Genomic DNA, 15065 nt, shown 5'->3' on the forward strand with positions numbered 1-15065 from the left:
TACTATTGAGAGAGAGAGGGAGAAGCAAAAGATAATCCCAATAAGAAGGTAAATTAGTACAACGGAATGTGAAATAAAATATTTCCATTGGAAGAAGCATAGTAGCAAGAAAAAATTAGCAGTTGCCGAAAAGCAAAAAAGTTAACAAAGGATTTATATGTCTATGAAAGATCGAAAAAGATACATAGGATTCCAAGGGAGTGAAGACATTTTAACTAAGAATACCGTTCGAGTATAACAATAGGCTCCAGCGAGCAAAGGATTTTTAAGGACGAAAGGAATCTTTTCGCAAGATGCGGGCTCTTAAGACTCTCCAACCTTCACTGTTTCATCAGATTAAGATCTGTTTCTGGGAAAGGATTCTTAGGATCAAACGGTCCGCTGATATAAATCAGAATAAGAGAAGATCCGATTACGAAATGTCAACATTGAGCGTAGAGTGAAACAGAAGACTCACGCAGCTTACTTTGTAATCAACAGATTGGTAATGGCAAACGAGAAAGAAAAGAAATTGCACGTACCTAGTAATCTGCCCTAGCGGTTGTTGGCCGGAAAGAAAGTAATTGTTTTCTTTAGAACTACGCCGACGCGACGTTTCAGTGAATTCATTCACTTAAATTAGGGCTCACGCTACGTTTTGAAGGAAAACTCATTAAAAATTGGGTGAATAGCCATTGGAACGGTTCACTTCCATCGCTTCCTTATTTCTGTTACGAGCAATTAATAAATGATTGAACGTATCATTTTCAGATCAAACAACTCTAATAATGCGGTCATTTTTATTACTAACCTACCAGTTCTCCTACAGGCTAATCGCTTAATCCTCGCATGAGTATTTGTTCCCGGGTGCTGGATGAATAAGAACGTTGTTATGGAATAACAAATATTACTTCGGTACAGATTTGATAGTATTTTAATGAGATTGCACTGTATACTTTTTATTTCGTTTTCTTATTAGTAAGTTACGATTAATGGTATATGGTGTGTGTTATATTATATGAGCGTAGTGAATTCCATTTTTGGATCCACACGAAGTTGTCCTCGTCACCTTCGTGCCATTCGGAAACATGAGCAGGACAAATCTTCAACTATCACCCATTGCAAAATCTTAGATTAGTGTTCTATTATGAATTTTAATTTCTTAGTCAGCGCCATGCGCGGGAAAAATGACTAAAGGGAGGAAGGTTCAATTTTGAGCAAGTGATCAAACGATACGCCCATTTTACTGTTTCTTATCCTGAATTCTAAACCAGCAAAATTCGACTGGTTTCGTTGCGGTGCGACAATATCTGGTTTAGCAAAGTAAAAGCCAGCTCTTAAATATATACGATCAGAGGGAGTGAGTAACCCATTGACCTTGTGTATTTCATCAGTCTTAGTCTTATCATAGACAACATTTAAAAGGTTTTTATCCTTATGTGTATCCTTCTATCCGTATCATAGACAATATTTAAAAGGTTGATATCCTTATAAGAGTTATTATTTCGCAGGTATATATGGTTTATTTTTAACTTATTCCCGGAAAACTGCTACGTCAAAGTAATAGATGGGTACACCTCGCCAGAATTCTGTGGTTGAAGAGCAACTTATTCTGCTCCCTCGCTTTCTTCCATTTTTCTGCGCCAATGCGTCCGATCAGAGTCCCCTTGTTTTTTTTTGCGCGCGGAACTATTCAACTGTTTGTGACGGGACCAGTTGATCCTCAAAATATTAACCAGAAAAAGAATTTCATCAGAGAAAACAATAAAAGGTTGTGTGAGTGTGCATGGTCAAGGGCTTCCGAAAGGATTCCATTCGGCCTTTCAAAGCCTCTGCTCGCTCTAGCCTCCGGTACTGGATGTGTATTCTTTGCTAAAAGGTCTTCATGTTTATTTTGCTTTTTCTTTCCAACTAGCTGACCCGGCGAACTTCGTACCACCTGATAATCAATGAACTTACAGTTTAGTCACACCATTTATAAATCAAGAGCGGCTGTATCGTTTATAATCATGTTTAATTTATTATAGTAAAATGAGGATACAAATTCAATAAAACTACGTAAATGACTATCAAAATAGCTTAAGAAATTTTGGGCATTGAAGTTTTACAAAGCAGTTCATGAAATAAAAATTATACGCATTGAGTTGTTGGTTATTTGCGTTATTACCTTAAAAAAATGTTTTTAGGTCCAAGTCTGTTGCGTGAACTTGGCCCGTTCACGGGGCAGGTTAACACAATGACAGACCGACGCGACGCTTGACTGATGCTCAAAGTCTGGTAAGAAAAGCCCCCATGAAGCGGCATTCGTATCAAATGACTTTAGGCGCGCTAGTTAGCTACAATTAGCTAGAATTAAATTTAAAAATACAATTTCAATATTTTGAATATTTTTAGTAATTAAATTATTATATTGTTACGAAGTTCAGTTATTAAATTGGTAAAAACAAAACAAATAATTTAATTTGTAGTTTTTACCGACTTATCAATTGTTGTTGCGTTACAATCTCCTAAAAACATATCACTAAGAAAGAGATAAGTTTTTCGTGAAATTATTCTTTTTTTAATGTCCTATATATTATCCGGGGCTGAGACGAATCCAAAGAACCTAATATCATTAAAATCGCTGCAGCCGTTCTCGAGTTATAAGTGATCTAACTAACACGATTTTCGACTTTATTTTAAATACATGGATGTAATTGTTTCCTTCACCATCTTGGAAGCATTTTCATAACGAAAGTTTTCAGGAATTTGCTGATTTTTGCCTTGCTGCCATGCTGCTGCCGATGCAAATATTTTATTCCACATTCTGTCCACCTAGTTCACATGATTTTTGGGTTACAGTTACCATTTGACTCTCTCTTTCAAGGCCAACGAGATATTTTGGCTTTCAAATGGCTTGTGCAATTCTATGAATCTTTTTTCTTTTTTTCAACAATACCTGAAGATTCTCAGAGTTTCTGGCTCATATAGTGATTTTTTTCCGCCCGATGAAACTTCCTGAATTCTTCTCTTTCTGTGAGTAAGCTCTCCTTGGTGCTGGTCTAATCGCAACAACCAAGCGCACACTGAAAGACGACAAAGCAAGGCCTTAGGCATTTCCTATTTTGCTTGCACGTTTCTTAAGCAATACGAGCAAATCCTTTCTTCTTGGATGTCGCTGAGCTAGTAGATATTGCTTTTGTTTCTCTGATCTGTTCATTTCCTCTTTGATAGCAATGAGACCCTCTTACTCAAGGCACTAGTAAAGGTGAATGTCTTTTCACTTAAGCGCCTTCACTAAGATTAAGCCTGCGATACCTACGAGTTTATTTTCCATGGGAAGGTTCTCAATGTAGTCGTTCACTAGCATGAGAAATGGTGATTAGTTACAAAATTTCGGTTATTTGAAATGATAGATAGAGTTATGATGGAAAAAAATTATTTCATACGCCGATTCTTTCATACTTCAGTTAGCAAGAAAGCGCAAAATTTGTCGACTATTATTCATGAGTTGGTGAAGTCACTTCAGTTTCAGCGTATTAATTCCTTCAGAGAGAACTTCATACAAAGAGTGTAAGCAACAATGAACTTAGGCAAGTTGAGAGCGAGGCCGAGGAGTTTCTGAAACTCGGTTACCCGCTAGGCAGGAGTCGGTGACGTAATCAAATCATCTGCAAATGGGTTGACGTGGATTTTTCACTGCGATTAGCTCGAGAAGCAGAAGACGGATCTAAGATCGGAACAATAAGGGGACTCATTGTTTTTCGCTCAAAATATTCTGCAACTATCGCGAGTAAATCCCTCTTCAATACCCATACGAACAGAGTTTACTGGATAGTATTACAGTACATTCCGTTTAATGGGTCCAGTGGTTACTTGGGGCAGCCGCTTAATTGGGGCAGATCCTGAAGAACAGAACCCAATAGAGGAATATCCAAGAGTATTCTCCGCTTAATTGGGACAGCATGCCGCTTTATTGGGCCATGAGTCGGCGATATAGACTCTATACTCGCGACCAAATTAAAATATTTTGTTTTCAGATTACTATTTTTTTATATTTTCCTCCTTTGATTTACTCTTATTTTTCACAAATTTTCCTATTCTTGCCCAATTTTGAAAGCTCTTGTTGTTATACTATCCGCAAGAAGATAGGGATATTCTTTCATAGGACTTAGTAAAAGACATTCATTCAGCGTCGCCCGATGCTGTGAAAAATATTTTTAACTAAATTGCTATAATTCTTAAATCATAATAAATTAACTAAACTCGCTGATTTATTAATCAAATTAATAGTTTAATAAACTTATGTTGCATTATGAACATTCTTTAGTCTTCTTGCTATCATTTCAACGTTTTTTTATGCCCATATACAGGATAGTTCGCCTAATTGGGGCAGCCGCTTAGTTGGGGCAAAGTGCACAAGTCCCGATATGTCCCAATTAACCGGAATCTACTGTATTATACATTTTTTTCATTGTTTGACTAAGGCAATCGTTAGCCATTATATTGATGAGATTTATAACATACCCTCTGTATCATTCCGCAGCTTCGGATTACAACAGACTTGACAATTCATCTGATACACAAGCTCACGAGAAACACAATAAACGGGATGGATCATTATGGCAACCGTTTTAATAAAGAGGCTCTGCTTGAATGCACTATCGCACTCTCCAGAAACTTCAACGGGTGGGAGAAGCAGAAGAAAGTGAGGGGGGAAATGGAGTCCAAAGTGAGGGCAGCTGAAGTTGAAATTAAAAGATCCCTCTATGAAAGGGGATGTGAGAAGGAAATACGAGATCTGCTCTTCATCTATGCTCTCCTATCGTCCATCCAAAGAGGAATGCGGGCATCTCCCACTCTGTAATTGCTACGACGTGAGACCAGATTCAACCTGCCAGTGACATTGCATAGCACGAACTTTATCTATAAATATATACTATAAACAGTAAATATTGGTTATATGTGTACAAAAATCTTTCAGATATCCTTAATTTCTAGCGCACGTTAATGGTACAAAAATATAATAAAGAACTCAAATGAAAGAAAAGATAGCTGAAGAAAAAGGAATTAAACGTGGTAAAATAGTTTAAATATATTCTGGATTTCAATTTAAATTGTGAAATTAGTTTGCCAGAAATTAATAAACGAAAAAGGGTTGGAATCGGAGCACACTCTTTCTACAGGATATAGTTATTTTACAAAGAGAGAGAGAGGAGATCAATATGAATTGATACATAGGCGCACCCAGCGTGGGGCAGGAGGAAGAAGCTGCCCCCCCGCCCTAGAAGCAAAAGTAAATGTCGTCGAAAACGTAAATTTTGAACAAATTTTATTTAAATCCAAGAAAAGTGTTATTAGTATATAACATGTAATTATAATAAAAATATTTTATTTTTGAGCAAACAATTTTGAAAAGTAATAATGCACTCTCATAATTTTCTAGAAATGTTAGTTTCCTAAACCTTTTCCATGTTTCAGCTTAAACGACCTAGGCTTGCCCCCCTCCAGTTTTGATCCTGGGTAAGCCCTTGAATTAGTACTATTTTCATACAACGCTGAATAAAAGGTATTACTGTTTAAATTCTGTGAAACATTGACGCAATACCTAAGCAAGCAAACGCCTAGCTTAGATGTGAAATAACCACAATATCCGTACGCAGCCATCGTGCAATATAATCATCTGAATAAATTACACTGGACCCTATGACATTATGTATAGAAATTTGAGGCTTTTTCTTTCGAAAGATATGGATATGGCTTGCTATGTGTCATTGGCTCCACGAAATTTCCTGTCCATCGTGTTCAAACAAACACACAATTTGATTGAAACTCCCCCCTTCACACTGGTCCCCTGACTCCTCCCCTAAAATCTTTCCTCTTCCGGCAGAAGCGGGGGGGAAGGGGGTTGGGTTGGTCTTAGCTCCATTCAGAAAAATCCCGAGGGGACGCTGGCATCAATCCCACTTAATTCTCCTTTCATCAATTTAGAGCGAAAGGTGCAAATATTGGGGTTTCCAACTCCGAGGGGAATTTTCTCCGAAAATCCTTTCACATCCCACTTTCCTCTGCACCGACGCGTCGCACAGTGGGCGGAAATCGAAAAAAGCTTGACAAAACTAATATCTCCGTCATTATTCAACGTATATCCACGATTTTTTCGATTTTTCATTACTTTTACCTCCTTAATCCGAATATAATGTTAATTTTGCTCTAGAACAATCAGGGGCCTCTCTAAAGTAAAATGCCGGAAACAGTGAACATTCCCTAATTTTACAATTAGAAGCGCTGCATGTTAGGTGCTTATTATATTCATACAAGTACTATCAATGACTTAAAAACTTCGATACATAACCCTAAACAACTTTACCGTGATGTATTAATACGCGAAATTGATACATCACAGAATATTTATCGATGCGTGGTATCGATATTATGTTAAGCATATGGATGTTATCACTGTATTCCACGGAAATTAATGCAAGTATTTTTCGAGTATTTTCATTATAAGTGAAAACCATATTTCTGTATCTGGAATGAATGACTAATGAAATGGAAATAATGCATATCTGAGAAAATACAGTTATAGGTCTTCGTCATCTGAATCAATCTCGTCTCCATCCGACTCTGCGTTCTCGTCAATCAGAAGGAGGTTCCTAGCTCCTTTAAGTACCTTCACATTTCCGTGATTCGAATCGATTGATCAGGCTATTATTGGGTCCGAAGATAGAAGAAGTCTTCAAAAAATATCTTCGAACGACACCATTCTTGAAAATTTTCTGGAGTGCTGCTCCCTGCACCTCCTAATATCCTTGTCCCGCGATTCAAGGGCCTCCTCCGACAATTGTCCAATGGGTAGCACTGCTGCGTTTACAATAGACGCTCCATGCATTAGAATCTTATGCACAGTTTGGGGCATAAAATACCATTCATAGTGCTCCACATAAAGAGCAGCATTTTGACATAAAGTGTCAAAAATAGTCCAAAAACAATGAACTTTTGAATGTTTAATTATTATATGAAAAATTGATAAAAATAAATAAACTATCCCGGATAATTCTTAGAAAAGGTTTACTCTTTCAGAAAATATGCTTTGAAATTTATGGAAAACCATATTAACGGCTCACGAGTGAAAGTCGATTTTTGCAGAAATTCCGACTTGAAATTTTTTATATTATTTTCTCGTCTTTAACGGCTTCTAATGATTTAATGGGTGAACCAAATATTCAAATATCCATAGTTCCTTGATCTTTGGACATTATTCTATCGGATTTTATCATTTTTGCTTACCAAAAAAATAGTGAAAATTTAGGGTTTTGTCAAGCTTTTTCGCTTTCCGCCCACTGTGCGTCGCTGGAATTCAAAAACGACGTTTCAGTGATATGTCATGCGAATTATAATTTTTTCCTATATATGGAGAAGTAGAAAAGATTTTTTATACTATTTCTCATAACTAAATGATATTTACAGGTAGAATTCCACAAAATAACTCATTTCAATCAAAATTGCTGTCCATAGACTTAAAAGGAAACAACGGAACATGTGAGAGTCGTGGCGAAGGTTATGTGTTTAAAACTAAGAGAAAGAAAAATAATGCGGATATATGTAGGTATGTATATAGGGTGTCCTATTTATCTTGAACACGTGAAATAACCTTTTTGTCCAGATGTAAATTCAAAAATGTGTCATGCAAATGTCCATTAGCCGTCAGGGGGACATTAATTAGCATGATTGCCTTCCTTGTAGCTTTGTAATTTACAAAGATATGAACAGCGGTATGTCTTTTTAAAATTGCACCTTTATCTATCTCTATTTCTAACGATTGTATCAATAGGTTCAAGTGTGACTAGGGAATAAACTGGATCCACAAGCATGGGCGTACCCAGCGAGGGGCAGGAGGGGGCAGCTGCCCCCCCTAAAATCAAAAATCGCAAATGTCTTTAAGGAAAATAACATTTTTTCAAGCGAATAATTTTTAAATATAATAAATAGCTGTTACAGTTTCCATAAAATGTTGATTTAATTCACCTTTTCCTAGCTTAAATCTTACCTACAACTTGAACAGCCATGGCTTGCCCCCACCCCTAGTTTTGATCCTGGGTACGCCCTTGTCCAGAAGAATGGGGTTGGAAGTTAATTCTCCATGTACTGGAGCCAATCCATACTCTACGCCCGTCTCCTTAACGCCTTTATTATTTTTTTTTGCAACTGCAAGGAAGGGTGTGGTTCAAAATTTAGTTGCAAAAAGTGGGCTTATTTTGTTCAACGGCAAGCATCAGTTGTCAAGCCCAGTCGTGTTCAAACGTTGAACTTTCAACAGAAGAAGTATCGACATCAACGACGAAACAGATAATGTATAGCTGTTACAACAAGTTACATCGACTCACGGGAATGTAGAGGAAGAAGAAGATAAGGGTGGAAGAAGAAATAAATGAGGAGAAGCTCAAAAAGACCTGATTTTCGAGTAAAACAGGTCTTTTTGAGCTTCGTGGAGTAGACCTACTGGGGAAACTACGCTTAAAAAATTCGCCTCGTGCACTACCACATAGATGGCGAGGAAACGTGTGCAATTATGGAGAATACTAAACCCTCTGCTTCAATTGTTGTCGGATGGACAGGTGAGAGCTAGTAACCAGTATGCGAGTTACGCAACAATATAGTCATGCATATTACGAAGAATACAGCTCCAGCCTACATTCAAATGGCTTTTTCTCAGAAATGGTGAATCTTAGAGAAATAATTAAATGACAATTTTGTAGATAATTTTCTGATCTCCAATTTTGGTCTGAGCAATTTTTATCATAAAACTAACAGTTTGGCCAAAAAATGCAAAAAACTCATTTTTCTGACCTTTGACCTTGAATAAAATTTTTTGCACACACGGGATCGATGCGGACTTTTCAGGATTTCATTAAAGTGGTATTTTTGAGGTTCATGCAAATTTTCAGCTTGTTGGCAATTTATGCAAGGGTACCCCTATTTTTTGGGCTAATTTGACCGGGCTATGAAGGCGGCCCTTTTGCCCCCTCGTTCGTTTTACTGCGAAATTTAAACATAGCAAAGCAAAGAGGGGACAATACGAAAGAGAAAGTCGCAATGCTCTTCGTCCGCGTTCCGCAAAAGAGCAGGAAAAGGCATTTGGAAGTAATACAATGAAAGGCTCTCCTCTCGACTCACGAAAGACGCAAACGACTTCCCAGATGTCCACCGGGGTGAGAGAGATAAGCAGAAAATGACCAATGGACGCCCTATCCCCGGTGGGATCGCCCTAATACCGGCCTCGGTGGCGCCGGGGTAAAGTCCCCGACTGCCATCTAGAGGTCGCGGGTTCGAATCCCGCCTGGGTGGCTTGACTACCATCCAGGGCATGGATGTTTGTGAATGTCTAACAAGTTAATTGTAAGAGAGGACAACTCTGTCCTAAATTCGCTTGTATAATAAAGACAAATTATTATTATTATTATCCGTCTATCTTCTTCCACTCACTACTTTACGACGTCGAAAATATTGCTGCACGTAAGAATACGCGTAATACCAACTTTAAGAGACCCAATGCAACCCTTTCCACGCAAATCACCTCGGGTAAACAGACGGTTTTCACACATTATATTCATCCTTTCCCCCACAGAGAGCCATTGGAATTCACGTATAGTATAGAGAAATGAAGGACGTTTTGTAGGACCCTGTGACGCTAACAATACGCTCTTCCACATAGAAAGGTGCGTGAATTTAACATGAGTAAAAAGGCCGTGAGACTTGGGCGCTTATCCTTTGTTAAAGTCATATATACTACTTAATCGCTACAACTTTGCCATTACTTAAAAATTAATATTATATTTCAGGGGAATTCAAAGTTGGAACTATTAATGTCGATAAATTAAAAATATTTTAATAACTTTGGGAAAAGCTGATATAAATCATACAGAGAGCTGAAATTTGACTGAAAGTCCTTCGATCACATGTTCGATTCAAATTTTCATTCATTTCATCGCCAATCTTTAGGGAACTACTGGGGCTTACCTCTGACACCTAATTCGTAAAAATAGTTCTATCAAGCTTTTTCTACTGAAAGTGGCGTTTTAACAGCTTATTTCTTTTTGGACTTTAATCCTCGACATCAATTACTTGAATTACCGCCTCTTTCCCCTCAACAAGGGCTCTAGCGGTCGCAGTGATTTTCCAATTTCCGCCTTCATCCAATGAACCACTGGCCTTCCCATTCCATTTCCAACCCCATCCACCCTCAACACTTTTGCAAACACTTCGTTCGTCTGTAAAAGGGACGAGGGTGGGGGTTAACGAGTGCTGTGAGGTTTCACGGTGGAGGGCGCGTTAAAAAGCATTGGCGTCCGCGAGAAATAGTCGCTAGTTCATAAGTGATGATGCTAGGATGTGGGGTGGGGAGTAATTGCATTGCGGGACAGTTTCCGTGGTACAAGGCGAGTGAGAAGTGAAACAAAGAGGCACAGAGGCAATCAATTAAGAGGTCAAAGGCATCACACTGATATCAGCACACCGAAACATAATTGGACTGCACTACTATTCACTTATTTAGTATTAAAGTATAGTACAAGAATTCATTATGGGTGTGAAGAAAAAATGTGTCAGGCCTGTCGATTTTCTCCGGAGTGTCCAGATATCGAGATTCGAGTTATCAGGGTTCTAATTTTGATCATATGCCTCTTCTAAAATGCTTAAAAAACTTAAAACTCAGGACTTACAAAACATATTGGGGGGGGGGGGGGGGGGCAAATTGGGGCAAATTGGGCCGGGAAATTTTACAAGTCCTGAGTTGGCATCCCTGGTTCGTTTTGTGTTACGAGGTATCCTTGTGCCCCCACCCCATCCAGAACAAAATCTTGGATACGGCCTTGCTTGTGCCCCTCCCAAAAGGAAATCCTGGATCCGCCCCTAGTTTTTTTTATTACTTGATATATTTCAGAAAATATTTTTCAAATTTAAATCAATCTATACATAAAGTAATTCATAACCACTCTGCAGTGTTTACTTTGAAAATCACCTTTATACCTTTGAGAAAGGGGGTTTGAAGAAGGGGGGACAGGCGTACATAGTGGAGACAGTGGGAAAAGATAACACTAAGGGATGTGGGGAAACCCACGGTGGAAGGAGGACTCTAGTCATAACTGTAGAATAACGACACGTGGGAAGAACCACAGGAAAATTTCTTTTACAATATAATCGAAATTGCATGGCTAAAGCATTTATAGTTTATTCTTAGTTCATGGCGAATGTGGTGACTCAATAATTGGTGACAAATGGTATGCAATTGAATATGGAGGGACGGTGAAAAAGAGAAAAGGAGGAAGAAGCGAAAAAATGACATCTCCTTTTTGTAGTAATTTTATATTCCTCCGTAGTGCCACTTGATAGATGGAAAAGGATGGATAGGTGGAAAAGAGTAAAAAAGGGGGGTAGGGTAAATAGAGAGGCCGCGTGTCTTTGAAAATGGAGAGGTAAAAATTTGGAGATGAATGAGAATTAATGTGTCTTAAATAGCTCAATAAGCACAACTCAAATGAATTTATCTCTAGTGATGCGTCGTCAATTTATTTAATGTATGTATCCAAACTTCTCAGAAGAGCCCTCAGTAATGACATTTGTACATTTTCAATAAAGATTATGTACGCAAAGAAGTCATGTAATATTTGATCCCTTCAAATTCTCATGTAGAAAAACTAATTGTTTCGCATGCTCAGGCAGCACACTTTGGCGTCTAAATTTTACAGTATTATTTCCTTCAGAAAATTGCCTAGCGCAAAAAACCGGTGTGGCTGGACAAGTAATTTTTTTGCCAAAGTAGCAACATTTGAAAACCTTGTGAATTTTTATTAAAATTTATATACGATGTTTATGGACCTTTCATGGAATTTTAGTGGGCGAAGCGAACGAACTATAGAACTTAGCTTTAGCTTTACAGACCAAAAAAGTTTTCTTTATGTCTTCATTCGTTTAATCTACCATACCAACCCCTTTTTTTGTAAGTTTAAGAAGGGAACTAAACGCAACAAGGGAATAAACGAAAATCAGCGTCGGACGTGCGTAGTACTCAAAAGGGCTGAGAGACGGCATTGTCCGAAAAACCCAAAAGTTGCATTTTTTCCATAGAAATCTTGGCAGTTTTTGCGTATTCCCTCGGAGTATGAGTGAAGAAAGTATGGTAGGGTATAAAGTATCGTATACGAAAGAATGAGCGATGCAGTGGTCCACTCCGATTACGCCGCCAGGGCGGAAGACGGTCGACCGCCGCGGCTGACGAGAAGTCGGTCGGTGACAACGAATTATGATCGGCGATTAATATAGTGGCTGACTGCTACGTATACAAAAGCTGAACCTACTTTGCTAAGGCATTAGAACGACTTATCGACTTTAGAAACGATATGATTGCATGAGCTTCCTGATAGCGCCTCCTGTCGGCAGATTTCTGAACTTACTGGCCTCGACAGCTTTGTAACCGAAACTACTCGACTCGACTCGATATTCGTAATACTACTCGAAGCACTCGAGTCGAATACCAACTACTAGACTCGACTCGAATTTTCGAGTACTCGCACATCCCTAATATGTTTGACACCTGACTTCACCTGACAACGGTAGGAGGTACAGCTAACGCCTTCTCCATAAAATATATTAATATATGTGACTTCATTTGTTTCATTGACATAATTCACTGCGTACAACACGCATCATCTACTAGAGAATTAAAACGGCGGACCAAGTGAGCTTTTTTCTTAGGGATGGCAATCCGATACATGTAGCAGCTCAAACAAACAAAAATCAAATAAATATAAACAGAAAAGTGACCATTGCTACAAAAATATCAAAATAAGCGTACAATAACAACGAAATAGAAATCATGACCACAAATAAAAACCTACCCCCCTCCTTTATTACCCCCACCTCCACCCTTCATCCCTCAGGGCGTTCCAAACCCTCCCCAACCCCTCCAATCTCGTCGTTAGGCAACCGTAATCCTTCCATTAAAAAATAAGTGTTTGGGGATTATTATTCCGGATATAAGGACAGAGGCAGAAAGAGGAGTGTTGGAATTTCAGCCAGTAGCTAATTTGGAGATACATCCCTTCAAGGCGCCTCTATCACACCGTAGTCCTCTTCACCGCTACTTCACAAAATTAATAAATACCCATTTGGCCGCACAGGCGAGAGAGGCGCCACCATCCACGCAACACCCAACTCCATCCCTCTTTCCCTATCCATCTAGTCGCCCAACACAAGTGGAAGTAGTCAGGGGAAGTTCAAAATGGCAAATCATCTCAAATTATCTACGGATATTTGACAGTAATTATCCACAAGGACACGAAGATACAACCACTGCCACTTCCCCGGCTCATTTCCTTTCAGTGAATTAATCTACTTAGAAATAATTATGCTAACGTAGATGTAGTAATCATTTTAGCAAAGTTAGTCATTCAAACAAAATTTCAATATTACCTGTTTTTCAAGTCATCTGTATCGATTTGGGTGATTTTCAAAATGCATCACTTACAAAATGAAATAAATTATAACTTGTTTGAATTCGAGCCCTCCCAAAATTTCATCACATTTCCCTCAATAGAATAAACCCCATAGCCTACCACCTCTACTCGAGAAGTAAACGGTGAGTCGAAAGTTGAATGTAAAGAGAGGAAAAAACTCGCCAAGCAGCCTGATAGAAAATAGTCCGTCGCCGCAACCTGTTCTTGCACGTGTTAGTGCATTCCATTCGCTAGTGCTTTTGACCCTGGAGTTAACACTCCCGTTTCGCTTGTCCAGTTTCAATCGCGTCCGACCTCGTTGACTCTCGGTGACGTAAAGGCAAAGGATGCATCTTCCTTAATGTGCCAGCCTTCCAAATTTTCACCCACTCGGCCCCATCAGTTACACGGGGCGTGCTGGTGTCTACATATCATTGAAAATGATAGTACGAAAAACAATCCCAGTGTAAAGGCGAAAGAGTGCTCAAAACATTTAGAGATGGTTTATCGTTATCAGGCATTCACACGCGCTCCTTTTGCTAAATGGAAATTATTATTATTTTCCTTATCTTAACCTCGTTTAATTCACGTTAAAATATTTCTTGGAGTGTAGGTCAAAGTATGTATGAATAACATACGTTGACCTACACTCCAAGAAATATTTTAACATAAATGGAAATGCGAAAATAACAATTGCCACCAATTTTTCTTCATCACGCATTTTGACAAGATGCATTACGTAAATTTCGTTTTCACGTTGGGACAATCTTCTTCTTTTCTTTCCCGAACGAACACAAGTAAGTCAACTTAGGGATGGATTCCCAGAAAATGAGAATGAGGAAGTATGAAGGAACCTGAATCCTCAAGAGAAGAGGTGGTGTTGGTAGGAAAGCAAAGAGGCACCCACTCACAGCGTAAGGAGGGAAGGTGGAGGTGTTTCAGTGCATGGCAGAAGAAGGCGGGTGAGTGTCGCAGACAGAGTAAAAGCTCTTCAAAAGAAGTCAGGAATAAAGAGAGCAAGACTTCATCGTCACTTCCTCCTGCATGCATAATATCAACCCTAGCGCCTTTCATCGTGAAGGGAACGAAATAGAGGAAGTTCCGTCGAGTTGAAATTGTTACTTTGGGCGTATTTATATCGGTTTTCATGAAAGGCAGCAGCACGGTGCTGATTGCAAGGCGATCCATTTCCTCACAATTTTTGCTAGAGAGTATTCTCACTAGCGTTGAAACGATATGAAATTTATAGATTTTTTCATCTAGAATATTAATTTCTAAGTAAAGCATAATCATTCGCGAAATTTGAGAGGCCACTTCTGCAAATCCGTATAATTGTAGGTGACTATACATTCAGTGGCCATCAACATCTACATCTACATAATACCCTGCGAGCCACCTCCAGGGTGTTTGGCAGGGGGTGATCAATCACCAGCATGCAGCATGCAATTGGACTCCCTCTTCTATTGGACTATTTCTATTGGACTCCCTCATATCTTGTAATATTGGTAATAATGTCAAGCCACTAAATATATTTCAAGAACCTCTGGTTATAACCCCTCTCCCACATTCACTTCTCTTCGATATAATCCTTCTTCAAGGACGCCGCTAATCGTA

This window comes from Ischnura elegans, chromosome 4 (assembly GCF_921293095.1).
Source record: "Ischnura elegans chromosome 4, ioIscEleg1.1, whole genome shotgun sequence".
Lineage (NCBI taxonomy): Eukaryota > Metazoa > Arthropoda > Insecta > Odonata > Coenagrionidae > Ischnura > Ischnura elegans.